Source organism: Vombatus ursinus, unplaced genomic scaffold, assembly GCF_900497805.2.
Source record: "Vombatus ursinus unplaced genomic scaffold, bare-nosed wombat genome assembly UNPS02014945.1, whole genome shotgun sequence".
NCBI classification, from domain to species: domain Eukaryota; kingdom Metazoa; phylum Chordata; class Mammalia; order Diprotodontia; family Vombatidae; genus Vombatus; species Vombatus ursinus.
In genome coordinates this window covers 27918004-27944020 of record NW_020954723.1, presented here as the reverse complement: position 1 = coordinate 27944020, position 26017 = coordinate 27918004, and the positions used below count along the sequence as shown (strand labels likewise).

General features: G+C 36.3%; 1 protein-coding gene across 7 annotated transcripts in view; it reads left to right on the top strand.

The window, feature by feature from the left end:
• SIPA1L1 (signal induced proliferation associated 1 like 1) overlaps positions 1–26017 on the top strand; it is a 375977-nt gene that overhangs the window by 115008 nt on the left and 234952 nt on the right. The window lies entirely within an intron of this gene.

Below are 26017 nucleotides of genomic sequence, written 5' to 3'. Positions count from 1 at the left end.
AACTTTAAAGGTCATCTCAAACAAGCCCCTCATTTTACAGATACGGGAACTGAGTCCCAGAGAGGTTAAATACTTGTTCAAGATCACACAGGGAGTAATTAATACAGCTGGAATTTTACCCCAGGTCCTATTGACTCCCCAATTAGTGCCCTTTCCCCTATGTCACCCCAAGATTTAAGAAACCTCTTTAGTCTATATTTTGAAATTGTTGTTGCTGTTAATTCATTTCAGTTGTTCAGAGTTGGCCCTCTCCCAGTGGGGAAGGCTGCCACTTCACCAGGTAGCTCTAATATGCACTTAGTGGGGTAAAATCTGTTAAGCTTTAGCTTGTTCTTGTTATTCAGTCATGTCTGACTCCTCATGACCCCATTTGGAGTTGTTTGCCATGTCTTTTTTTTTTTTTTTCCTTAGGCAATTGGGGCTAAGTGACTTGCCCAGGGTCACACAGCTAGTTAGTGTCAAGTGTTTGGTCTGAGACCGGATTTGAACTCAGGTCCTCCTGACTTTAGGGGTGGTGCCCTATCCAGTGCGCCACCTAGCTGCCCCTTGCCATGTCTTTCTTCAGCTCATTTTATAGATGGGGAAACTAAGGCAAACAGGGTTAAGTAACTTGCCCGGGATCACACCATTAGTAACTTTCTGAGTCTGGACTTGAACTCAAGACTTCCTGACTCCAGGCGCTGTGCTCTATCCACATAGATATATTGTATATGATATATTTTGAAGTAGAGTAGAATTTAGTACTTTAAAAAAAGCTTATTGTTACTGATCTGACACTTAACTGCTTCATAAACTTTGATTCTTTTATATGGGCTAAATATGGGCCCATTTAATAGGTAAGTTTGATTCATCTTCCTTCCTATGCATATGTGCTTAGATTTTGTGCTTCTAAACTGAAATAAAATTTAAATGGAGATGTTCAATATCCTACCTAGATGGATGTTGTTGTCAGAATGTTCATGTTGATAGAATTTTTTTTTTCTTTTTGAACAGAAAGCAGCCAACTCAATAAAATTCAGCCAAGCAATGTGTGTGAGTGCTTTTAATTTTCCTTCAGAGAACAATAAAACACAGAGTAGATATTCCTTTAAATGACCTCAGAGCTATTTTGCTTCCCATTTCAGGAGTTCCTTTGCGGTACAATGGCAATTACATATTTAGGCTTAGGATAGCAGTCTTTTCGTAGTGTTCAAGACCTGGAGAGGCTTGCTCATCAGACAACTTTGTCCTTAGGTTGAACTTAAATCCGTGTTTGTTTGTTTGTTTGTTTTTTATTAACCAGTGATATTTTGATCCCTTTGTAGAAGATACTTATATGTTTGAAGTTCATTTTTTTAATTGCAGGTAGAAGTAGATGGTCCCTGGTCACCTGGTGAAGGTAGAGAGCCAGCCCTCTGTGGGCATTTTACCCTCCCCAAAAATACTCAGGATTCCTCTTTTAAAAGACAAATTAACACTTATTGGATGCATAGCATTACGGCTTTCCTGATGTTTATTTTATATGTATGTACACACACACACACACACACATACTGTGTATACACACACTTATTTTAGGGGGAGTGAGTGGTTAACAAGCACTGTATAATGAAAGCAAATATTTGATGCGGTAAATGCAATGAAATAACTTAGGAGTTCTAGTTTAGAGACCTGACTTAATACCTCTTCCTGGTTAAGAAAGACTCTAGAGCTTTAGTGTGCAGTCTGGTGCCCAGAGTCAATATACTCTCTGTTGGTTAGGTGATACGGTTGGTTAGAGTAGAATGCTTAGTTCTAAATCACATTTTGAGAAGGATATTAGAAAATTATAGAGTGCAGCCAATATGGTTACAGTCCTAGAAACATCTTCATCAATATGAGCAATGGGTAAAGTAAGTATGGAAATTTATTTTGGAAAAGATTCAGGAGGACGTGATAGCAGTTTTCAAATATACAAAGGACTGGAATTCTATGTGATTTAAGAGGACAGAAATAATAGCAATGGGTATAAGCTAAAGTGGGCAGTTAGGTGGCGCAATGGATGGAGCACTGGGCCTCGAATCAGGAAGCGTTGAGTTCAAATCTAGACTCAGACACTTAGTAGTGGTATGACCCTGGGCAACTCACTTCACTCTTTTTTGCCTCAGTTTCCTCATCTGTAAAATGAGCTGGAGAAGGAAATGGCAAACCACTCCAGTAGCTTTGCCAAGAAAACCCCAAATGGGGTCATGAAGAGTCGGACATGACTGAACGACAAGAACAAGAAACAGATTTTACCCCACTATGCATATTGGAGCTACCTGGTGAAGTGGCAGCCTTCCCCACTGGGAGAGAGCCACTGTTTTCCCAGGTCCTTCCTTATGGTGCCATTCTCTAGGTACTGCCTTGGGCTGCACCTTGCCCTGAGGCATTTCCTTGAATTTGCAGGGTGAAAGAATGGACCATTCTTAGCTTGCTTAGTCTGAAAGTTTCTCCTTATCTGGCCTCCTTTCTCCCCCTTGAAACAGCTGACTCTTTTACCCTAGGGAATCCCAGGCTGCTGAGATTAGGTTAATCTTGCATCCAATTTTATGAAGTTACATCAGTGTTTATCAGTAAAAATTCCTGATTCATCTTAACCCTACCTGGAGGTGCAGAGTGGGGGGCATCAAGGAAGTAAAGATCTTTCCTCTATTGGGTTACATTCAGTTTTGCAGAGTAAGTTATTCTTGGTTATAAGCGTTTCTGCCATCATATTCCACTTGAGCGCCTCCATTCTGGCTGCTAAGAGAAAGATACAGAAGAGTTCTCTTGCAGAAGGGGGCTCTGAGTCATTTTTGTGTCATGGACTCCTTTGGTAATGCAGTAAAACTGATGATGGGGGGAGGAGGGAATGGGAGGGATTGGGCATCTCCAGTTGTCTTGACTTATGTCTTGCTACTGGACTCTGATGATTGTGGAGGAAAGAGTGGGACTGATGACTTTGCACCTCTCAGTCTCACTTAAATCCTATTCGCTTGCAAGTCAAGACATCACCCTCCTGATGTCATTGGTACTTTTTGAGAATGAAGAATAAACAAAAACAACAACAAAACGGATGGACTCATTTTAAATGCATAAAATTAAATACCTTTGATTATAAAGGAACCCAATTGTATTGAAATAAAGATGTATTTTTCCCAGCCAAATTTGCAGGCCCTCTGAAATCGAATCAGTGACCCCAGGATTAGAACCCTTGTTTTTAAATCATCATCACCATCACTATCATGATTTATCGCCATCTTCATTCATATGGCACTTTAAAATTTGCAGTGTGCATTACCTGTGTCATTTGATTCTCACAAGAACCCTGGAAGGCTGGTGCTATTATCACCCCCATTTTGAAGATGAATAAACTGAGACTGAAGTGAAGTGGCTTTTCCAGGGTCACAGCTAGCGTCTATTGTCAAATTTGAATTCAAAGCTTTCTGACTCCAAGTCTAGTTCTATGCACCATATGACCTAGTTGTCTTACTGTATCACCGTCACCTTCTGGTTGCAGTCTCAGTCTGGCTCTGGGAAATCAACCTGCATACACTTTTACCCCTTTTAGTAATATTATGCCTTTTATCTGCTTTCTACAAACAACTTTTTAACTTTCTTTATCTCATTGGGGAGTTACATTAACTAAAACCTCTTTGGTTTATATGTATTTGTTACCTTTTCTCCTTATCTTTCTTACTCTACCAGAGCACATGGGGAAAAGAAAATCATACTAAATTTTAAGAAAAACAAAATGAAAATTATTTTTTAAAAAAGAAATAATGACCTTTTGGGATAATTCCTCTCAGGAAGACACGGCTATCTACACATAGATTGACTCCTGGTGACCTGTAGTATTAGCGACTATTTGATTTTATTTCTGAGGTCTAGAAAAGAAAAGGGAACATTTTACAAGTGTGTCAGTCTAGGGAAAGGAGACCTTTTAACTAACCAAACATCAGTAGGTTAGGTAAGGCTAAACATAGGAGTTGATAGGATTCCGTTGTCTCCGGGAGTACACTAATGGGGCTCTGTTTGTATTCTTCTGTATTCCCCAACCCAGGGACCTGTTCTAATCAGTTTGTTACTTTTTTTTTTTTTTGCCAAGGGTAAATGTTTAAAAATCTTTTTTCCTACCTGAGTTGTAATTAAATTTTTGAGATATTTAATGTAATCCTTAGATCCCTGTCCAACTTAGAAAAATATTTTTTAAAGTCCCTAACATACATATACCAATGCACATGGAAGCATATTCTAACATACATTTCAGAACTATGGTATTCCCCCTCATTTTCATTATGGTAGATATTATAATGCAGACTGTGAGCTTAATGGAAGAAACATGAAAGAATTCCAAAGGAAATTACAGTTCCAAATTGAGGGGAAGAATTACTTAAGTTAAATCCCATGCAAGCACATTAAAACAGCTGATAGAACTAGAGGTAAATTCAACCCATGAGTCCCAGAAGGGATTCTATCTGACACTCCATCTGGGTTATGAAAACGAGAAGCTTTTTGTCAATATTATCTGGGGGATGAGCAGGCTTACATTCCTAGTGTTTTTAGGTCACATTGTATTAGAAAGTGTGTACTTTTTAATGGGTTAAATGTGGATAATTATTCCTAAAAAGGACTTTCTAGCTCAGTTGGTGTTTTTGTTATCCAGGGCATTCTTGTTTATAGCTTTCTCATATTATACAATCATCCAGTAAAATAGAGAGAAACTCTGAAGAGTACTATGAGAGACATTCCCAAAGCAGCATTCTACCAGTCCCATTTGCCGGTTTTAGATGAAATGTTAAAAAAAAACCCCAAATAATTTAAATGTCTACAGAAAATAGAAAAGCAGTTAATTTGATTTATATTGATTTTGATTTTTACAGTTTGTAGGACGATTGTAAAGATTAACATGCTGGGAGAGACATACTAATTATAAAATGCGTTCAGAAAACAGTGATAGGGAAGACTAGAATGGTTAAGAATATCAGTACTGCTTTAGAATTTTGAAGCATCTTTAATGGCATTGTCTTCTGCAGTTTCTTTTGTCAAGTTAAGTCAATAAGCATTTATTAAGTGCTTACTATGTTCGAGGCACTTTGCTAAGCTCTGGGGACACAAAGAAAAGTAAAAAAAAAAACAACCAAGAAAAAAACAAAAACAAAAAAAAATGAAACAAAAAGTCCCTTGCTCTCAAAGAACTCACAGTAAGATCTGCTTTAAAGTTCTCTAATGACTTCATCAAGTTTTGATGAAAAGATGTATTTATATTAGTCCTGTGTGATTCTCTTGGGCTGATGGGTTGTGTGCGATATTCTGATTCTGCCCATCTCCCTCCTCTCCCCATCTGCACATCTGTAATGACTTTAATTTGTACTTTTTAAATGCACTTCCGTATTTTGTATTATAGTCATTTGCATATGTGTCACACCCCCTTACTATCTATCCATCAATCTGTAAACAAGCATTTTTTTAACCAGCATATTATGTGGCAGTAACTGGTTGTGTGCTATTGGGGATTCATAAACAAAAAATGAAACTGTCCTTCTTCTTAAGGAACTGAACCTCTATTGGAAACAATATGTACCCATATCAATATAGACATAATTAAAGGTAAATGGTTTTTTTTTTTTTGATTGTGTTTTGAGGGTTGTTTTTTTTTTTTGGACAAACACTAGGGGATTCAGGAAATACTTTTCTCATGTAGAAAAATATTCTTAAGCTGAGCTGTCAAGGAAACAAAGGTGAGGAGGGTGTGAAGTATGGAAAGTGACAGATGAGCTGTAGTTTATTGGAGTATAAGTCTCATGAAGTCAGGGATTAATTGAATCTTATCTTTGCATTTCACTTAGCACCTATCTCAATGCTCATAGTTGACAAAAAATGGATCCAGAATTGATTTTTAAAAGAAATTTTCCTGGTTTTTCCCTCTTTGTATGTAAAACTTGTTGACTGATATTTTTTGAACAGGTCCCTCTTCTCTCCACTTTGCTTCCAGTTATCCCTTCTAATGAAGAATAAAGGCACAGGTAGGTGGTGCAGTGGATAGAGCACTGGCCCTGGAGTTAGGAGGACCTGAGTTCAAATTCAGCCTCAGACACATAACACTCACTAGTTGTGTGACTCTGGGCAAGTCACTTAACCCCAATTGCCTCACCAAAAAAACCAAACAAAGCTAATGAAGAATAAAAACAAGAAGGGGAGAGAAGCAGCAAAAACTAATCAACTCATCTACTGAGTTACCATCTGTAGTGATCCCCAGTCACAGACCCCTATCTTTGCAAAGAAGGTAAAGGAGGCTTATTTTCTCATCCCTCCTTCTGGTCAAGCTTGGTCATTAATATTATGCAGCATTCACATTTTTTTGGTTGTTATCATTCTTTGTTCACATATAGTTGATCATTAGGGTTCTGCTATTTTTCAAAAAATAATTTCATTCGTGTAGAGTATGAATGTTAGCAATTTGGGTTTCAGAAATAGAACAGATTGACATTGCATGCTGTTCTTTTATGGTCATCCGTATATGCCATGTGGTATTTCTCTGGAACAGAGAGAATCATACTTGTATAGGAATTAGTTGCTGGCTTTTGTGATCCTGATTACTATTTAATCCTATAAAGCAGGGACTTAAAATAATTCATCAAAGGTCTTCTTAACCCTTTGTTCCCTCTGTATAATTTTCATTTAGCCATGAGTCTTGACATGGAAAGCGTTCAAACTTTCCAAAGAGATTACCTGAAGTACAGATCAGATGGCTGGGTGTAAATCAGGGCAGTTGAGAAAAAGATCTGGTAGGAAAAGTCTGAGCTATTCCTTTTGTAACTTGAAGTAGAAAAAGTTAGAATTTTAAAAGATCACTTTGTGTCATTCCCTTGATAATAATAGCTAGTGTTTATAGCTTTAAGGTTTGTAAAGCATGCTGCAAATAGGATTTCATTTGATCAGCATAACAACCCTATACAGTCGTTTTAATTGTGTCCAACTCTTTGTGATTCCATTTTGGAGTCTGGAATGGTTTGCCACTTCCTTCTCCAGCACATTTTACAGATGAGGAACTAAAGCAAATAGGGCCAAATGACTTGCCTAGGATTGCTCAACTAGTAAGTGTCTGAGGTGAGATTTGAACTCATAAAGATGAGTCTTCCTGATTCCAAACCGAGTGATCTATGCACTACACCACCTAGCTGATCACCATGTAAGGTAGGTGCTGCTACTTTCCCTATTTTATATTGAGGAAACTTAGACTGAGAGGTTCAGTGACTTTTCTCTGGACCACAGAAACTAGTGTCTGAAGCAGGATTTGAATTCAGGTCTTCTGGACACTAGGTCCCATATGTTAGACATTGTCCTACCATGCTGGCTTTTAGAGATAGAAGAGAAGATTGTAGTCAGAGATGAAGAAGACTGTTCTCTCCAAGAATGAGTAAGATCTAGAGCTCTAGGAGAGAGGGGATGCCTCCAAGCCTCTGACTTCACCTGGATTTTGACTATCCAGAGGGAGAAAGAAGGATGAAGCAACTTGAGCACAGCAATTACCAGCAGATTATCCTCTTAATTGTGCCTTGTTGAGCGAGTTGTTCAAGTATCATAAAATAGCTTGGCCTATTGGGGGCTATTAGCTTCTGAGTAGTTTTTTCATTTGCATTCATAGTTTTTTCATTCAAATCTTTCTCATGAGGGCAAAAGTGCTGTTCTTTGAGCACTGATCTCTGGAAGAGTTTCTAAGCTTATTTATTTTGATACGTATTTTTAAAGAGAAGTTTTGGCAAATGTCCCAAGGACTTTCAATACAAATATTAAATTTTTATTTGAGCACTGTATCTTTATCATACTTTTAAATCTCAGATATTTATTCCCCTAGATATTGGAAAAACTTTTGATAAAAATAAAATATTTCCACCTTTGACCTACCTCCTAATAATCTTATTTTTCATCACACTTGATGAGGCCAGAGTAGATTAGCAAATTAATGAGAGCAATAGTGTGTACAAGTCTTTTTTCTTTTATAAGAAGCATTTCCTCAAAGAAGAAGTTATAATCCTCCAACCAAAAGAAGTCATCACCACTGATTCTTCTTATTTGCTTATAAACCCACTCCCTTATCAATGCTTTCACCTGTCTAACCTCACCTACTTTCCCATCCTTGTATATCTCCTTGGACAAAAGAAAGGAAAACATTTCCAGGTGGAATAATGGATATAATGCCGAATGCTGAGTTTGTAGAGACTTGGATTTGAATCCCATCTCAGAAATACGATAGCTGTGTGGCCCTTGAAAAGTCAAGTCACTTCCTTGTGCCTCAGTTTTCTCATCTGCAAAATGAGCATTATTGCACTTGTAATATTTATCTCACAGTGTTGCAGTACAGTAAGTCCTTTGTAAACTTTAAAGTACTACCAAAATATAGGCAATTATTGTTACTACTACTATGATATTCTGTGGAGCATCATATATAGTTGCCAGGATGAATGACTTTTCAGGGTGGAGTCCTTTTTGGTGTTGATTTGAGCTTTGCTACAGAGTACGTTCATCATACCTCACTCATGTTAAACTACAAGCAAGACATTTTGGCATAGAAAATGGAGAGCTGATTTCTGAGTCAGGAAGTCCTGGGTTGACCAGACTGACCACCTCTATCACATATCTGTTGGGCAAGGCACTTATCCACTCTGTTCCATAGAGAGTGAGTTTCCTCCTTGAGAATTCCTTGTACCCGTGAAATTACTGGTTGGTCCACAAAATGTCAGTGGTAAATACATTTGCATACTAAGGGGCGGACTCTGTCTCTGTGTATGTCTCTCTGTCTTTCTCCCCACCTCCCCCGCCCATGCATGCAAATGTATAAACATACACATATGTATTTTATACACCATGGATAATAAAACATTGTACTCATGTACATGTAGGGATATCTTGACTCCCTTAAAGAAGCAAATTATGCTGTTGATGTTATCTGGCTGCTGATATAATGGTGCTGAAACAGCATTTATAGCTACATTTTCCTGTTGTCCTTGAGAATCCACAGATAAGTCATCCTCCTCATAGTTTTAAAAATGATGTTACTTATATAATTTTTGAAGTGATTGTACAGTTGTTAGAAATGAGCACGTTGCAGAAGCACTTGAAGTGAATGTCATATTTTCTTCTGTGAGGTTGGTTTACTTAGGGAAAAACTTTCAACATTTGCTTGCTTACATAAAATCCTAGAAAAGAAGAGCAATAAACATATTTTAAAATTTGTTTAAGTAATCATGGCCATTTTGTCAAGTTGATTTCCATGTTAGTTTATTTTGCATTTATTTTTACTAAATTGATTTTATAATGCTTATTAGATGAAAAGAGACCTAAGTTTTAATCTTAAAAGAAAATAATTTTTCCTTCAGTACTTCTAACACTAATGTAAGACTCCATTAGAAAACTAGTTATTATCCTCATATTTTAGGTTTTTTGGTATGAAAATATGATATGAAGGGGGCATTATTTAACTAAAGGATACCAAGTCTGTGATACAACAAGTACTTTATTAGTACTTTGTACTTGTACTATGTCTACTATACTGTTTTAAAGAAAAATAATTTTGTATTTGTAGAGGAATTTGTTAATTTCATAATTCTTCTTCTTAAGAGTACCACACAATAGTTGGTGATTTTACAGATGAGAAAACTGAGTCCCCCCATGGTGTAATTTACCAAGAGGTCTACATATAGCACATTCATTTTAGTCTCATCCATTACTTATCCATGGAACTATATTCTTTCTAGACTGTTATTCTACTAATTGGTTTTCTTCCTTCCTCCCAGGGGATTGAAGTACTCTGGCAGTTGAGGATAGAGGAGAATGTAATGTCTTGTCTAGTGCTGTCACTGTTTGAATGGGTTGGCTGTAGAAGACTTTAATTTCTTTTATCTTTGAACGTGAGAATGAAAATGCATTTTTTAAGCTCTGTGTACTATGACTATATTAAGTGCTAGGAATACAAAGACAGACATTGAGATAGCTCCTGCTATCAAAAAGCTCACATTGTAATGGAAGAGGTGAAACATATCACCGGGTGGTAGCCAGGGAAGGGAAATTTTAGCTTCGGGAAGTGACAGAAATGATTAGTGAAATATTATCACAATTGATCAACGTATTCTTTTTTTATGTTTTATTTTTTTCAATTGTATAAAACAATTTTTAACATTCGTTAAAAAATTTTGAGTTCCAATTCTTTCCCTTCTTCCTCTCTCCTGTCATTGAGAAGGCAAACAATTTGAATAGCTTATAGATGTGCAGTTGTGCAAAACATCTTTCCATATGAGTCATATTACTAAAGAAAACACCCTCTCTCCCTTCCAAAAAAAGCCAAGAGAAATAAAGTTTTTAAAAAGTATGTTTCCATTTCCATTCAGACTTCATCAGTTCTTTCTCTGGAGGTGGATAGCATTTTTCTTCATAAATCCTTCGGAATTGTCTTGGATTATCTTATTGCGAGAATGGCCAAGTCATTCGCAGTTGATCATTGTAAAATATTACTGTTACTGTGTACAATGTTCTCCTCGTTCTGTATTACTATACTTTGCATCAGATCATATAAGTCTTCCCAAGTTTTTCTGAGAGCATCGTGCTCATTTCTTATAGCACATAGTATTCCATCACAATCATATACCACAACTTGTTCAGCTATCTCCCAATTGATGGACATCCCCTCAATTTCCATTTCTTTCTCACCACAAAAAAGAGCTGCTATAAATATTTTTGTATATATAGATGCTCCCCCCCTGTTTTTTTTTAAATCTCTTTGGGATACAGACCTACTAGTGGTATTGCTGGGTCGAAGGATATGCACAGTTTGATAGCCCTTTGGGCATAGTTCCAATTTACTCTCCAGAATGGTTGGATCAGTTCACAACTCCACCAGCAATGCATTAGTGTTCCAATTTTCCCACATCTTCTCCAACATTTATCATTTTCCTTTTCTGTCGTGTTAGCCACTCTGATAGATGTGAGGTGGTACCACAGAGTGTAGTGTTTCTTCAATAGGATACATCCTTTTAAAATTGATGGCATGTTTTTATTTTATTTCTGTGCCCTGAGCAAGAGATGCTTTTGCAGTACAAGGAGGGGTGTTAACCTGTGGAGGCAAGGTGGAATGTGAAGCACGGTGTGGTTTCCTGCCAGCTGGATATAATGTCCTTTACTAGTTTCAATTTCCACTTTCTTAAGAAAGCTCAAACCACAACTCCCCCAACTTCCCCCCAAAAAGGGAGGAGGCACAGCTAGGTGGCTCAATGGATAGAGCACTGGCCTGGAGTCAGGAGACCTGAGTTCAAATCTGGCCTCAGACACTTGACACTTAAACTAGCTGTGTGACCCTGGGCAAGTCACTTAGCCCCATTGCCTAGCTCCCCCAAAGACGATGATGATGACGACGACGAAGAAGAAGAAGAAAGAAAGAAAGTTCATCCTCAAGGCAGGAGTTGAAAAGCTGAGTAGATTGATTACTTAGGTAGTCATCAGACATTTTATGAAGCCTTTACTATGTACCATGTATTGTGCTAAGTGCTAGGGATGCAAAGGAAGGCTAAAACTGCCCCTGCCCCCCAGGAGCTACATTTAGTGGGGGTGACAATATGTAAATTCTAGGTACATTCAAGATCTATATAGAGAGGGGAAGGGATTAGCAGTAGCAACTGGGACTGGGGGAGAGGGGAGACAGGGAAAGAAAAGTCTTCTGCAGAATTTGGGTTTTGAGCAGTCTTTTTTTTTTTTTTTTGGCTTTGGCGAGGCAGTCGGGTTAAGTGACTTGCCTAGGGTCACACAGCTAGTGTCAAGTGTCTGAGATCAGATTTGAACTCGGGTCCTCCTGACTCCAAGGCCAGAGCTCTATCCACTGTGCCACCTACCTGCTTCTTTGAGCAGAGTCTTGAGGGAAACTACGCATACTCAAAGGCAAAACCTGAAATAACAGCTGATGCCAAAGCATGAGAGATAGTAGGTGGGATGTCCCATGTGAGGAACAGCAACCTGAGCCATTATGAACCATGCAGTGCATGGGGGGCAGAGAGGAAGGGTATTGTTTAAGAATACTGGAAGGTAAGAAGTGTCCAGGTTAAAAAGAGTTGTAAATGCCAAACAGAAGAATTTGATATTTGATCCTACAGTTAATCAGTAGTCACTGGAATTTAATGAATAGGAGATGTGGTCAGACTTCAGTTTCAGATAAATTGCCTAGCAGTTGAGTGGAGGATATATGTAAGTAGGAGAAAGGTTTAGGCAGTGACACCAATTAGAAGATGATTTCAGCACTGGAGAGGTAATGGGCCTGAACACATAAGATGTTAGTAATATGGATTTTGGAAGTCTGGTGTTCAGTATTCTAGTTTAGGTGTGGCAAGGCAGATTGCAACTTGGCCTGTATATAAAGCAAGCTTAAATGTGAATTATGTATACAATTTACCTTGATATAGTTTCATTATAAAATTCACTTTAGAATGATAGGCTATGTTCTTCTTTGATTCAAAATTAGTTTTGCTAAACCCTTGATTTGGTGAATCTGCTAGCAACTCAGCTGTTGCATGGTTCTGTTCCCAGCTGCTGCTTCTGTTTTCCTATGTGAACTTAGTTATAGAGTAGCCTTTGTATAGGACAAAATTAGCTTTGTTTGGGTCTCTCTGAACTGTTTAAAGATCTCAGCTGGACATTCTTCACTGGTAAAAATTTTAATGTAGGACAAATTTAGAACCTGACTTTGGTTTAAAAATAGATAGAAGCTTTAAACAATTGCCTTGCACTATTAACTTGGTCAGTTGAGGACCCAGGATAGATTGGTCCTTGTGATTCATATCTCTCAATTCCATATCTATAAAGACAGTAGTCCTTAAGATGCAAATCAAGACCATGGCATTTTGACATGGAAATTAGTCTTCATGTTATGTTAAAATTACTTGTTAATTGTAGCTTGGTTTATTCAAACCATAATATTTACTTTAAATAAACTCATAGCATAGCTAGTTAAGTAGAGTGCTTACTTAGCTTGGTAATAATATCTCATCCTGCCTACTTAATTTCATAATTGAGTTTTGCAGTTGGGTTAGGAATAACCTGTGTGTTATTAAAAACAAAATACGTCTCCCCTCTAGCACCTTATTCCCTCCCCCTCAACAACATTGGCCAATTTCTATTAATTTTGAGGTTGTAAATAAATGATATGCTTTTGAGTTTGATTGCAGGACTCAGTTTGCCTCTGGGAAAAGTCTAAATGATGGATTGGGAAACTTTGATGGAAGGAATACTAGAGGTTGCTGTTTGTGAGGCATAGAAATGGTAAATGGAATTATCATCATGTGAGGAATAGTATGTTCTGGTAGGTTGAGTGATAGAATTTTGTGGAAGAGAGTAATGTATAAAAATACTGGAAAATTAGGAAGGAGCCCAGGCTGTGAAGAGCTTTAAAACTAGAGAGAGGAGTTTATATTTGATCTTAGAGGTACCATTGAATCACTGGAGTTGATTGAGTAAGGGGAGGTGATACTTTAGCAGTTGTGTGGAGGATGGATTAGAGTGCAAAGAGATTGGAGACTGGGAGAGCACAAAAGAGATTATTTTGATAGTAGAGGTGAAAGCTGATTATGACCTGACCTAGGGTGTTGGTGGTGTGATTAGAGAGAAAACTTACACAAGAGATGTATGTTGTGGAGGTAGAAATGGTGAGTGTTGACAGTTGGTTGGATATGTTGGATGAGAATGAAGGAGTTGAGGATGACACTGAGCTTTTGAACCTGAGAGATTGGAAAGATGTTATTACTTCAGTATTAACAAGGAAATTAATAAGAAGGAGTGGCAGAAAAGTTGATGAATTTGAATGTGTTAAATCTGAGGTGCTTATGGAACATCCAGTTTAAATGTTCAAGAGGCAAAGTTGGTGATGCATGATTGGAGCTCAGGATAGAAACTAAGGCTGTATATATAGATCATGGAGTCATCTGTGTAGGGATGATAATTTAATTTTTGAGGGGTCATGGGCTTACCAAGTGAAAGAGTTCTGAATATTTTATAGTTAAATTTAGTTCAAATGCTAACCCATTCTCTCCTCAACTTCTAAAATAACTGTGGCAGAGTAGTGTAAAGGTGGTAAAGAGTGCTAAGAATCAGAGTTTTTAGACTGCTACAAATTTGTTGATTCTCCAAATGTGATATGCTTGTTCAATGACCAATGAGTGGACATATTGTTGGGAGAACTGAATATCTGTCTTGATATTTTTGCTACAAACAAAAAGCTGAAGGAAGAAGGAATTTGCAGACAACAAATAATGTTGAAAAAATTAAATAAGTTGTATCCTGAAATACAGGAAAATACTTTATACAAATGTCCCTGAAGTGGCTTTATGTGTATATTTAGACCATCAGCTTGGCAGACAAAAGATCAGAATTAGTAAAGAGCAGAAAGAAAAAAATAGGAGAAAAATGCATAGTTGAAATGATTACATTCTGAACCACTGAAACAAATAATCAGTAATGAGAAATGGGAAATTAACATTAGAAATGACATTAACAAAAATTATAGTAAATTTATATAGAAATCTGATTATCTGAAATCTATATCCAGAACAAGAAGACAAAAAGAACCCAGGAAATACCTTAGTCATCAAATGTTTGAGTTACTTGCAAACTAGAGAGAAATGATGGGCCAGAGCTGTTTTATAAAATCTCAAAAAGAAGGGGTGATTATGAGCAGTATCATTTCCTAAAATAAAGAGAAGCAATGGAGGATTTTAAAGCAGTTTAAAGAGAACGTGGCAAGACATCCACCTGAGTGCAGTCATTCCAAGACAATTTAATGAAAATGGAGGAAGACTGTTAATAAAAAAAAATTGAAAAGTTCCATAAATCTTACCGTAACAAGCTCCTTTCACCATAAAAGACTCTTGGACTGTAACATCTCAGTTTTAGATTTGCGTATAGTGGTGGTAGAAATGGCACTAAAGAAATCGAAAAGCTGGAGTGACCCAAGTCTATAGAAAGGAGATCTGGGCTAAAGGAGATGTAATTGTGAGAGGGCTAATATGCAAGGTATCTGAAGAAGAGTAAAATAGACAAGAAGAGATAACAACTTCAGACATTACTAATACCAAAAAAGCCAGCTGTGAAATCAACAAAACAACCTATGTGCATACTGTTCTTCTGGCTATACTTTTTTTTTATATGTGTGTGTGAATCATATGTACATGAATTGAGAACATCCTTGATGAAGATATTCATAGGGAATCAGTATGGTTTTTATACTTCTCAAGAATAAACTCGATCTTTATCATTTTGCAATTAACTGAAAGATCTAGAGAATGTAATGGCATACTGTGCTTATTGTTTGATCATGAAAAGGGATGACTATGCTATGATGTGGTCTTTTTGGTAATTTTAGTACTCAAACGGTGTTCTTCTAAACTCCAGACTATTGTAGACTGTATTTTAGTCAGATACAAGAGTGTTTCTGAGCTTGTTAGTTAGGATCACAATGCTAGTCTTCATGAGGAAAATAGTTGTCTTGTGAAAGAGAATAAAGACATTCTTATTTGTTTAGCGCTTAGAGCAGAGTACAGTTCTTTCAATATTGTTAATCTTGTCTTTGACTTTTAGAATTTCTATTTTGGTATTTAATTAGAGTGTTATTGGTTTAGTTTCTTTTTTTCAAGGAATATCTGATTCTTTGATCTGTTCTTTCCTTTGTTTTTAGGGATATGTTATCTCTAAAGACTACCTTTGGCTGCAACCTAAATATTTTGTTATCTTATCTCGTCATTATCTTTGAAATTCTCTACTGTTTTTCTGATTTGTTCTTTGACCCACCAATTCTTTAGGATTAAATTATGTAGTTTTCATTTAATTTTTAATGCTTCAGTCATTTATTGAATATAATATTCATTGTGTTATAGTCAATAAAAGGTGTTTTTGGTATTTCTGTTTTTCTGTATTTGTGTCTTTTTGTGTCCTTCTGGTCATTATTTGTAAGGGCAACATGCAGTACTGAGAATATGTTTATTTCTTTCTAGTTCCATTTGGTAACTTTCAGCAATCTACCATACCTAACTTTTCTAAAATTACATTTAAGTCTACTACTATATATATTGGTTTAGATTTGTCAAAGTCTGCAACTCATTTAATTTTTCTTTCAAGCATTTTGATGCCATGGCATTAGGTGAATACATTTAAAGTATTGATGTCAATTTATTTACTGTGGTATCTTTCAGTTTAATGTAGCTTTCCTGTGTATTTCTTTTATTCAAATCTATTCTTGCTTTTGTATTGTCTTAGATCCTTATCCCCACTTCTTTTCAGCTAAAGCCCAATAGGTTTTGATCCTGTCTTTTATATTAACTTTGTTTCAGATGTTTCTTGTAAACATGCTATTTTCTAATTTATTCTGCTCTCCTGTTTTATGGACAAGATCATCCCATTTACATTTCCAGTTATGATCATTTATTGTCTATTTCCCTCTTTCCTAATATCTTTTACTTTTTTCTTTTTTTCTCTCTCTTTTCAAAGAAGAGGGACTGCTTGATGCAGTTTGCCTTTGCTTCCCCACCTTCTACTCTCCTCCTCTTCTAGAGACTCATCACAGATTTCTTCACTTTTGTTCTCTTTAAACCTCTATCACAGTACACCTTCCAAGGTAGTAGCTTGTTTTACTATGACTATTCCTCCCTGACTCTTCCTTCCCTCTATTCCTCTCCTTTCTTCCCTCTTCTCATTCCTTCCAGTTTTCCTATTGAGCTGAGTACATTTCTAAACCAAAATGTTTACCTGCATACCCCTGTGCATGTGAGTGTTTCTACTCTTCTCTGACTGATTTAGGTGACAGTAGGGTTCAAATGACCCCATTCTTCTTTTTTGTGTAGTCTTCTACTTGTATTCTCCAATTACTTGAGACAGTAAATTTCCCCATCTTTCCTTCATCTTTTTTCTTTAGTGTATTCCATTGTCTTTCCCTTTCCTTCCTTCTGTTCATAAGCATAATAAAACCGCTCCATGGCCCTCTATCTTCAGCTCTCTTTATGATCCCTGATAACATTTAAGTCCTGAGGATATACCTGTTTTACCACCTCCATTACAACAGTTCTTAAGCTTTTTTGTATCATGGATGCTTTCATTAGCCAGATAAAGACTATGGACCCCTTCTCAGAATAATGTCTTAAAATGAGTGAAATAACCTACATATAATTGCAAAGGAAACCGATTTTATATATATATATATATATATATAGTTATCAATACATATGTGTGTGTATACATACATACATATACACATATTTAAAGTTCACAGATCCCAGGTTATGAATCCCTGTTGTATTCAAAAGTAAACTTTTCATCCTTATAGAGTCCCTTCTGGCTGCTTGTATGTATTTACCCTTTTATGTTTCTCTTGTCCTGCTTTTCTATTTCAGAGTTTCTTCTTAGCTCTGTTTTTTTCATCATGAATGCTTGAAAGCCCTTCATTTTGTTAAAGATCTGTATTCCCCATGGAGGATCATAATCAGTTTTGCAGGCTAAGTTATTCTTGGTTGTAAGCCTATATTTTTTGCCTTTTGGAATATTATATTCCAAGCTTCTCTGCTCTTTTGTAGTGATAACTGCCAAAGCTTTTCAGATGCTACCTTTAGCTGCCTGGTATATTTTTTCTTTGATCTAGAAACCCTAGATTCTAGCTATAATATTCATAGGAGTTTTTGTTTGGGGATTTCTTCTAGGACATGACCAATGGATTCTTTGTTTTCACTTTGCTTTCTGGTTCTCATAGCTTTGGGCAGTTTTCATTTGTGATTTTTTGAAACATAATAACTATGCTTTTGTTTTGGTTGTGGCTTTTAGGTCCTTCAGTGATTTCAAGATGTTTTTCTCCTTGACTTGTTTTTTAGGTATATATTTCTAACAGGAGATGTCTTATATTTTCTTTTATATATATATAAATAAAATATATATATATATATGTAATATATTATATATAATATATTTATATATACAATATATAATATATATTTATATATATGATATATATTAATATATATTTATATATAATATATATATAAAGTCTCTTGACTTTAAGTTAAAATTTCTTGTTGTCTCATAGAATCATTAACTTCTATTTTATACATTCTGTTTTTCAGGGAGTCTAAACTGAGCTATCAGTTCTCTTAATAGTACTACCTACTAAGAACTAGCATTTATATAGCATTTTAAGGTTTGCAAAGTGTTTTACAAATGTTATTCTCTCTTCATAGTAACCCTGAGATGTAAGTGCTATTATTATCATCCTCATTTTCCGGATGAGGAGACTGAGGCAGATAGAGGTTAAGTGACTTGTTCAGGGTCATAAAGCTAGTAAATATTTGAGTTCCAGTTTGATTTTAGGTCTTTCTGACTCTAGATCTAGTATTCTATTAACTGTACCATAGTGTATCCTAAGTCTTTAAGGTCTTTCCTCCATTTCTTTTATAATACTTTTCTCAAAAGCTCTCATTTTTAACATTTTAAAATTCCTGCTTCATTTCTTTTAAGAACTCCAATTGAACCTTGAAGCAGGCTATGGTTTTTCCTGAGGATTTGTAGATGGGGTTATTCTCCTTTGGGCATTCCTGGCTTTGTAATAGCTCTTGTTTTCTGTGATGTCTTCTCTTCTTCTTCCCTCTAGATCTGGATCTAGGTGAACCTCTATTTGGACCACCAGTGGCAAGTTGCTGGTCCTAGTCCCTCTCAGTTAGCTAGAAGGGTCTACTGGTTCAGAGCGACAGAGCTGTAGGTTCACCTTTAGTCTGAAGTTTTGCTTACTCATTTAGCCCTTGTTGGATCTGTGGCCATGCTTTAAGGCCCAGGTGTTACAGCTATAGGTGTCTGTTCCTTGGCCCTTTGTAACGGTAGTTTATAGCCCAGTTTCTTGCTGGAAATCTCTGCATGGTCTTCTTGTATGACCTCCCCAGTGTGTGCCTGATGACTTCTGCTTCTCTTGCTGTGCTGACCTGGGCTGGAAAAAATGACCCATCCTGATTTCTGCTTGGATTTCCTCATCACCGTTTGGTCTGGTGCTCTTCCTCTATAATTGTTGGAGGAGTTGTGGGAGAGATCTGAGTTGTACTGTTTCCGTTTTTCCTTTTCTCCTTTTAATTCCCTGTGTTTCTATTAGTGGTGGTGATAATAGCAATCTCTTTTACTAATGATGTGGGAAAGTATCGGTGGGATCATTTCTCAACTTTCTTTTCCTTTTCTCTTTCTCTTTTTGTTCCTTTCCCTTCTCCCTCTCCTCTTCTTTCTCTTTCCCTCTTCCCATTTCCCTTTCTCTTTCCATTTCTATTCCCATCCTATCCTCTACATCCCTATGGAATCCCTCATCAACCCCATCCCATTCCTCCTCTGTCCTGTCCTGTCCTGTCCTCCCCTCCCCTTCCCTTCCCTTCTTGCATATTTGTCCTTAGGTACTTATGTGTTATGGATTTCTTATGAGCAGTGGTTCCAAGGAAAACTCTCTTGGTTGTCTTGTAATACAAATTTATCATTTGAAGAGTGACTTAAATATTCTTTCCAACTTCCTGCAATTTGAGCTTACTTAAACGAATCCATTGGTAGTATTCTGTCACAAAGTAATGGTTTTTTATAAAGCATTTAGGGAGTTTTGGATTTCAGTCTGGGCTTGTTTTCCTAAGGATATTAAACATTGGTTGGTATCCTATTTTAAAAAGTACTGGTCAACTCTTGGTGTGTTCATTAAGTTTGTTTTACTTGGCAGAACAAAGTGAATTACGTTGACTTTAAAGCAACTTGGCAGGAGAATCCAGTGCCTATTGTATAATGTGGGCATCCATTGAGACAAACAACAGTTAAGTTCTTGGATATATTATGCTGACTTAAACTTTGTATATAAAATTTTTTCATTTTGATGTGAAAATTGATGTGCATCGGAATCAAGCTGGAGCATTTTAGTAATGGTCAGAAATATAGTAGAAACTTTTGTATGTACCTTTATTCCTAGAATGTTTGAATAAAAACTGAGATGGGATGTCTTTTGGATATATCGTAATATTCTACTTGCCGTTTCCATTGTGTTAAGAAAAGCATATGCACGCTCTCCTTAACTACCTCCTCCTGCCCCACCTCCCCCCAATTCTAGAATACTTTCAAGTAGCTTTTGTTTACTTTGCCATTCAGAGAGACATGACTTAACAAAGTCAGCTGTATTTTAAAAACACAAAAAAAGTCCCATATTAATTTGTGGAGACTTGTTGGCCCCTTTCATGGATAGGCACGGAAAATGGTGGTAAGGAGAAGATGTGCTGGTGTAATTGGTACTGGGTCTGTTCAGAAGGAGACAATGGAGTCTCTGGTATAAGCCCTTCCAAAGGGGAATGTGGATGAGTAGGAATTGGATTGTTGATGTTTCTTTCCTTTGATCATTTTGCAAGGAGAACTCGGATCAAAGCAAGAATGCCCGTAGTCATTCTGAAACTTGGAAGTAAAGAATTGAGAAGTTTATCATTAAACAAACCTCACTGTTACTTCTCAAGGATAGAGGAATACTCCTTGCTGACCTTTTCTGCTTTTTTATACTCCTCTAGTTCAGCATCCCAAATAGTTGTACACATAGAGGCGTGCCTGTGTCACAAAGAATCCAAACTAGAACTCACATCCAATTAAAGGGAATTTTTCTGTTGGGTTGAGCTTTGGATCAGTTGAGCTCCAAAGTCTAGTAATCCTGGTTTCTTGATTCTGGAAAGCAGTAAAAGTAGAGGAAGCTCTGTCTAGTACTGTCCTGCTAGAAAGGCTTCAGATATAGTCCTGGCAAGAGACTGTATGTACTTTCTAAGGACGAGCAACCTTTGAAACAAACAAAAAACCAAAATGGCCTTCTTTCTATGTAGCCCACCTTCCATAGTGATAAGGGCAGGGGATGGAAATGATCACATAGATTTTAGATGATTTATGAATATAAATTTATTTGTACTATTTGTACTTTAAATGTGAGATCTTTGTCCATTGACCAACAAATAGACATAATAAAGAAGGAACTGAATGCTGATAATCTTGATATATTTAGTATAAATGAATCCAACAGACAAAAGGAAGTTTCAGCTAAACAGGATAGCTCACAAGTTATTCTTGGGTAGGCTTTCCCCCCCCCAAATAAATAAATAAAAGTAGAACAGGCTTTGTTATACTTCCAAAGACAACAGCAATTTCATGACATATTTTCTCCTTTCATATTTTAGTATTGATAAGTATTTTTAATATTACCACCATGGAAATAACTACTGCTTTGTGACAACATATGTTGCAGAGTATGAAGACCTACAGGAATTCAATGAAGAACTTGGGAACACTATCCAATTTAAATCAGTCTATACTTTGATATTCTGTAACTTCAGTGGAAAGGTAGGCATAGTATGGAAAGGCAAAAAAGATGTTGAAAAACAGGTTTCAAGAGTAAAGAATGAAGAGGCCAAAGATTTGTAGATCACTAAAAGTTAAGGGCCAGGTATCATAGTGAACATGAAATAACATTTAAAAAAGGAGATTGATTATATTTTAACAGACTGCAAACTACTGGTTACTGATTTGCAAGCCACTTTGAATTAACTTTTGGATAGTCAGACCATGAGTTTATTACAGTCAAGATAAAAATTAATGCAAAGCTAGAAAAAGCATAAACATAAAAAAGGGATAGAGCTCACTATAATAATGATTGCAATCTGATCTGTTTAAATTATTGATGTTTAAAAATAGGAAATGGATATAGGAATGTGTATCAATACATTATAATGTTAGATACCAATTAGTATAAAAATGAATCCCTGAAATGGTTCATTATTTGAATGCTCATTGCATATTTTCATTGATCTGCATTTGATGACCACATTTTATATAGTTATAACTTTGATTTATATGAATTTGAATGTATGCAGTCACTTCAGAAGATTCATTATTCATACTAATTGGGACCTACCTATAATTTCTTAAACAAGTTTAACCCATGTAGGTCAGTTACCATAATGAGACCCAAGGAACCTAGAAACATTTTGTGTTAGTTTCCAAGGAGAAGAAGCTTATTTTTTAGGCTTTCAGAAGGTTATCAGTATTTCTTGTTCATTTCTCACCATTTATTAACCATGACTCTCTGAACATATAGTTATATGGTAGGTTTGGACAGAAGCCTATGCCTTTCTGTAAAACTTGGGATATCCTAGTAAGATTTATTGAAGTGAATTTTATTGAAATGTATAAATGTGTATTTTAATATTTATTAATATAAACATGCACATAAATATATACACAAACATGCATATATACACTTATGTACATATGTGGGTGTGTGTGTACATTCATATTCTGCTAAAACCCTAAAGGCCAGAGAAGCAAAGTTCTGAGATACTTTTAGGTACTTCTGGGGAGTCTGTCTCACTTGATAAGTTTGCAGATCACGTCACACATCAGCTCTCTGTGTCATGCAGTGCCTACATCTCCAGGTCAGTTTGTGAGATGTAAAAACATAAAAATAGTTTCATACTTTTCTAAAGTTAAAGACATTAAGGTTCTTCCTCTGATAGGTGTTTTTCTTCTTAGGGATTATGAGTCAGTGATGGTTGAGGAGGCAGGGTGTTTCCTGCTACCTCTTCTTCCAGATGTGTGTGTTGGAATGTGAATATTGTAATTGACTGAGGAGATGAAGGAGAAATGTGAGTCTGGCTCATCCTGTGACTGATCTTATAATTTTATTACTAGCTGTAGAGGCCTGTTCTCTTGACCTTGGTTCACATCCTTGTAAATTTTCAAGAGTCCACACAGAGGGCTGTTATCTATGTAGCCATAGTTGATTGGGAGTTTAGATTAACGACTTTGTGTCTCAGGGAATTCAAGGTTGGCAGATGGCAAAAACTGAAGGAAAAAAGTTGTCTATGACTTGAATTTCTGACTTAACTTTTAAGTTATACTCTAAAGCATGATGCTGTTTATATAGACCAGTAAACAGTTTAGCATTCACCTAGAGCTTTTATTCAATAATTTATATTTTAAGATTTCTTGCTTTGATAGGATGGATCAGCAGGCAAACAAGGAGGGCTATAAAAGGCTTCCAGCAATTCAATTCAGCCAGGAAATGACTTCTTTCTTATAGAAGTGGTTGTTGGAAGATTGATTATTCAAATATTAAAATGGATCTCAAGTTCCTTGTGGGTCTGTGTTTTTGATCCTGTGATCTGTGATCTCATTGCTCTGCATATTCCCTCTAGTGATGCCAATTAAAACCCATTCTGTGTGATTCTTGTCCAGTGTTCTCCCATAAATTCACCACAAGGGTTCATCTAATAAACTGAGGGACTTGCTCAAAAGGAAGGGTAAACAGACATAGATAGAACATTCATCCTTTTTTTTTTTACATTTTTTCTTTTTGATATTTTAATTTTTTTCAATTAAATATAAAAACAATTTTTGACATGTTTTTTTAAATTTTGAGTTCCAAATTCTCCCCTTCCTCAAGAAAGCAAGCAATTTGATGTTATACATGTACAGTCATGTAAAACATATTTCCATATTAATCATGTTGTGAAAGAAAACACAAACCAAAAAAAAAAAAAGCCCAAGAAAAATGAAGTAAAAAAAGTATTCTTTGTTCTGTATTCAGATTCCATCAGTTCTTCCTCTGGAAGTATATAGCATTTCTCAGCTTATGTCCTTTGGAATTGTATTGCTGAGAATAGCCAAGTCATTCACAGTTGTGAATTTACAGATCATTGTATTGTATTGCTGTTATTGTACAGTGTTCTCCTGGTTCTGCTCATTTTACTTTGTATCAATTCATATAAGTCCTTCCTAGTTTTTCTGAGAGCATCCTCCTTGTCATTTCTTTTTTTCTTTTAGTTTTTTATTAATAAATTTATTTATTTTTAGTTTTCAACATTTACTTCCACAAGATTTTGAGTTCCAAATTTTCACCCCATCTCGCCCTTCCCCCCACTCCAAGATGGCATGCATTCTGAATACCCCTTCCACTAGTCTGCCTTCCCTTCTATCTCTCCCCCACTTCTCTTATCCCCTTCCCCTTCTGTTTTCCTGTAGGGCAGGATAGATTTCTGTATCCCATTTCCTGTATTTCATATTTCCCAGTTGTATGTGAAAATTTTTTTTTAAACATGTGTTTTTAAAACTTTGGGTTCCAAATTTTCTCCCTTCCTGCCTCCCCACCCACCCTCATTGAAAAGACAAGCAACTCAATATAGGTTATACATGTGCAGTCATGCAAAACACTTCCATAGTAGACATGCTGTGAAGAACTAACTCTATTTCCCTTAATCCTATCCCACCCCCCCATTTATTCTATTCTTTCTTTTGACCCTGTCCTTCCTCAGAAGTGTTTGCTTCTGATTACCCCCTTTCCCAATCTGTCCTCTCTCTGTCATTCCCCTGCTCTCTTGTCCCCTTCTCCCCCTATTTTCCTACAGGGTAAGACAAATTTCCATACCCAACTGAGTGTGTATGTTATTCCCTCCTGAAATCAAATCCTATAAGAATAAGATTCACTCATTCCCTCTCACCTTCCCCGTTTCCCCTCCACTGTAAGAGCCTTTTCTTTTCTTTTTTTTTTTTTGTGAGATGGTTTACCCCATTCTACCTCACCCTTTCTCCTTCTTTTAGTATAATCCTCTCTCACCCCTTAATTTTATTCTTCAGATATGACCCCTTCATCTTTAACTCACCCTGTGCTATCTATCTATCTGTCTATCTATCTATCTCTCTATCTCTCTATCTCTCTCTATATCTATATCTATATATACACACATACATATAATTTTTTCTCTCCAACTACCCTAATACTGACAAAGGTCTCATGAGTTACAAATATCATCTTTCCATGCAGGAATGTAAACAGTTCAACCTTAATAAGTCTCTTAGGATTTCTCTTTCCTGTTTACCTCTTCATGTTCCGCTTGAGTCTTGTATTTGGAAGTCAAATTTTCTATTCGGCTCTGGTCTTTTCATCAAGAATGCTTGAAAGTCCTCTATGTCACTGAATAACCATTTTTTTTCCCCTGAAGGATTAAACTCAGTTTTGCTGGGTAGGTGATTCTTGGGTGTAATCCTAGCTCCTTTGCTCTCCAGAATATTATATTCCATGCCCTGTGGTTCCTTAATGTAGAAGCTGCTAAATCTTGTGTTATCCTGATTGTGTTTCCACAATACTTGAATTGTTTCTTTCTGGCTGCTTGTAATGTTTTCTCCTTGACCTGGGAACTCTGGAATTTGGCTACAATATTCCTAGGAGTTTTCCTTTGGGGATCTCTTTCAGGAGGAGATTGGTGGATTCTTTCAATTTCTATTTTGCTCTCTGGTTCTAAAATATCAGGGCAGTTTTCCTTGATCATTTCTTGAAAGATGATATCTAGGCTCTTTTTTTTGATCATGGCTTTCAGATAGTCCAATAATTTTTAAATTCTCTCTCCTAGATCTATTTTCCAGGTCAGTTGTTTTTCCAATGAGATATTTCACATTGTTTTCTAATTTTTCATTCTTTTGAATTTGTTTTACAGTGTCTTGATTTCTCATAAGGTCACTAGCTTCCAATTGCTCTATTCTAATTTTTAAGGAAGTATTTTCTTCAGTAATCTTTTGGACTTCCTTTTTCATTTGGCCAATTTTGCTTTTTAGGGCATTCTTCTCCTCATTGGCTTTTTGGACCTCTTTTGCCATTTGGGTTAGGCTATTTTTAAAGATGTTATTTTCTTCAGTATTTTTTTGGGTCTCCTTTAGTAAGCTGTGGAGTTGTTTTTCGTGATTTTCTTGCATCTCATTTCTCTTCCCAATTTTTCCTCTACTTCTCTTACTTGCTTCTCAAAATCCCTTTTGAGCTCTTCCAAGGCCTGGGACTGATTCATATTTTTCTTAGAGGTTTTGGATGTAGGAGCTTTGACTTTGTTGTCTTCTTCTGGTTATTTGTTTTGATGTTCTTTGTCACCAAAGTAAGAAAATATAGTCTGACTCTTTTTGCGCTGCTTGCTCATGATTCCAACCAATTACTTTAGTTTTAAAC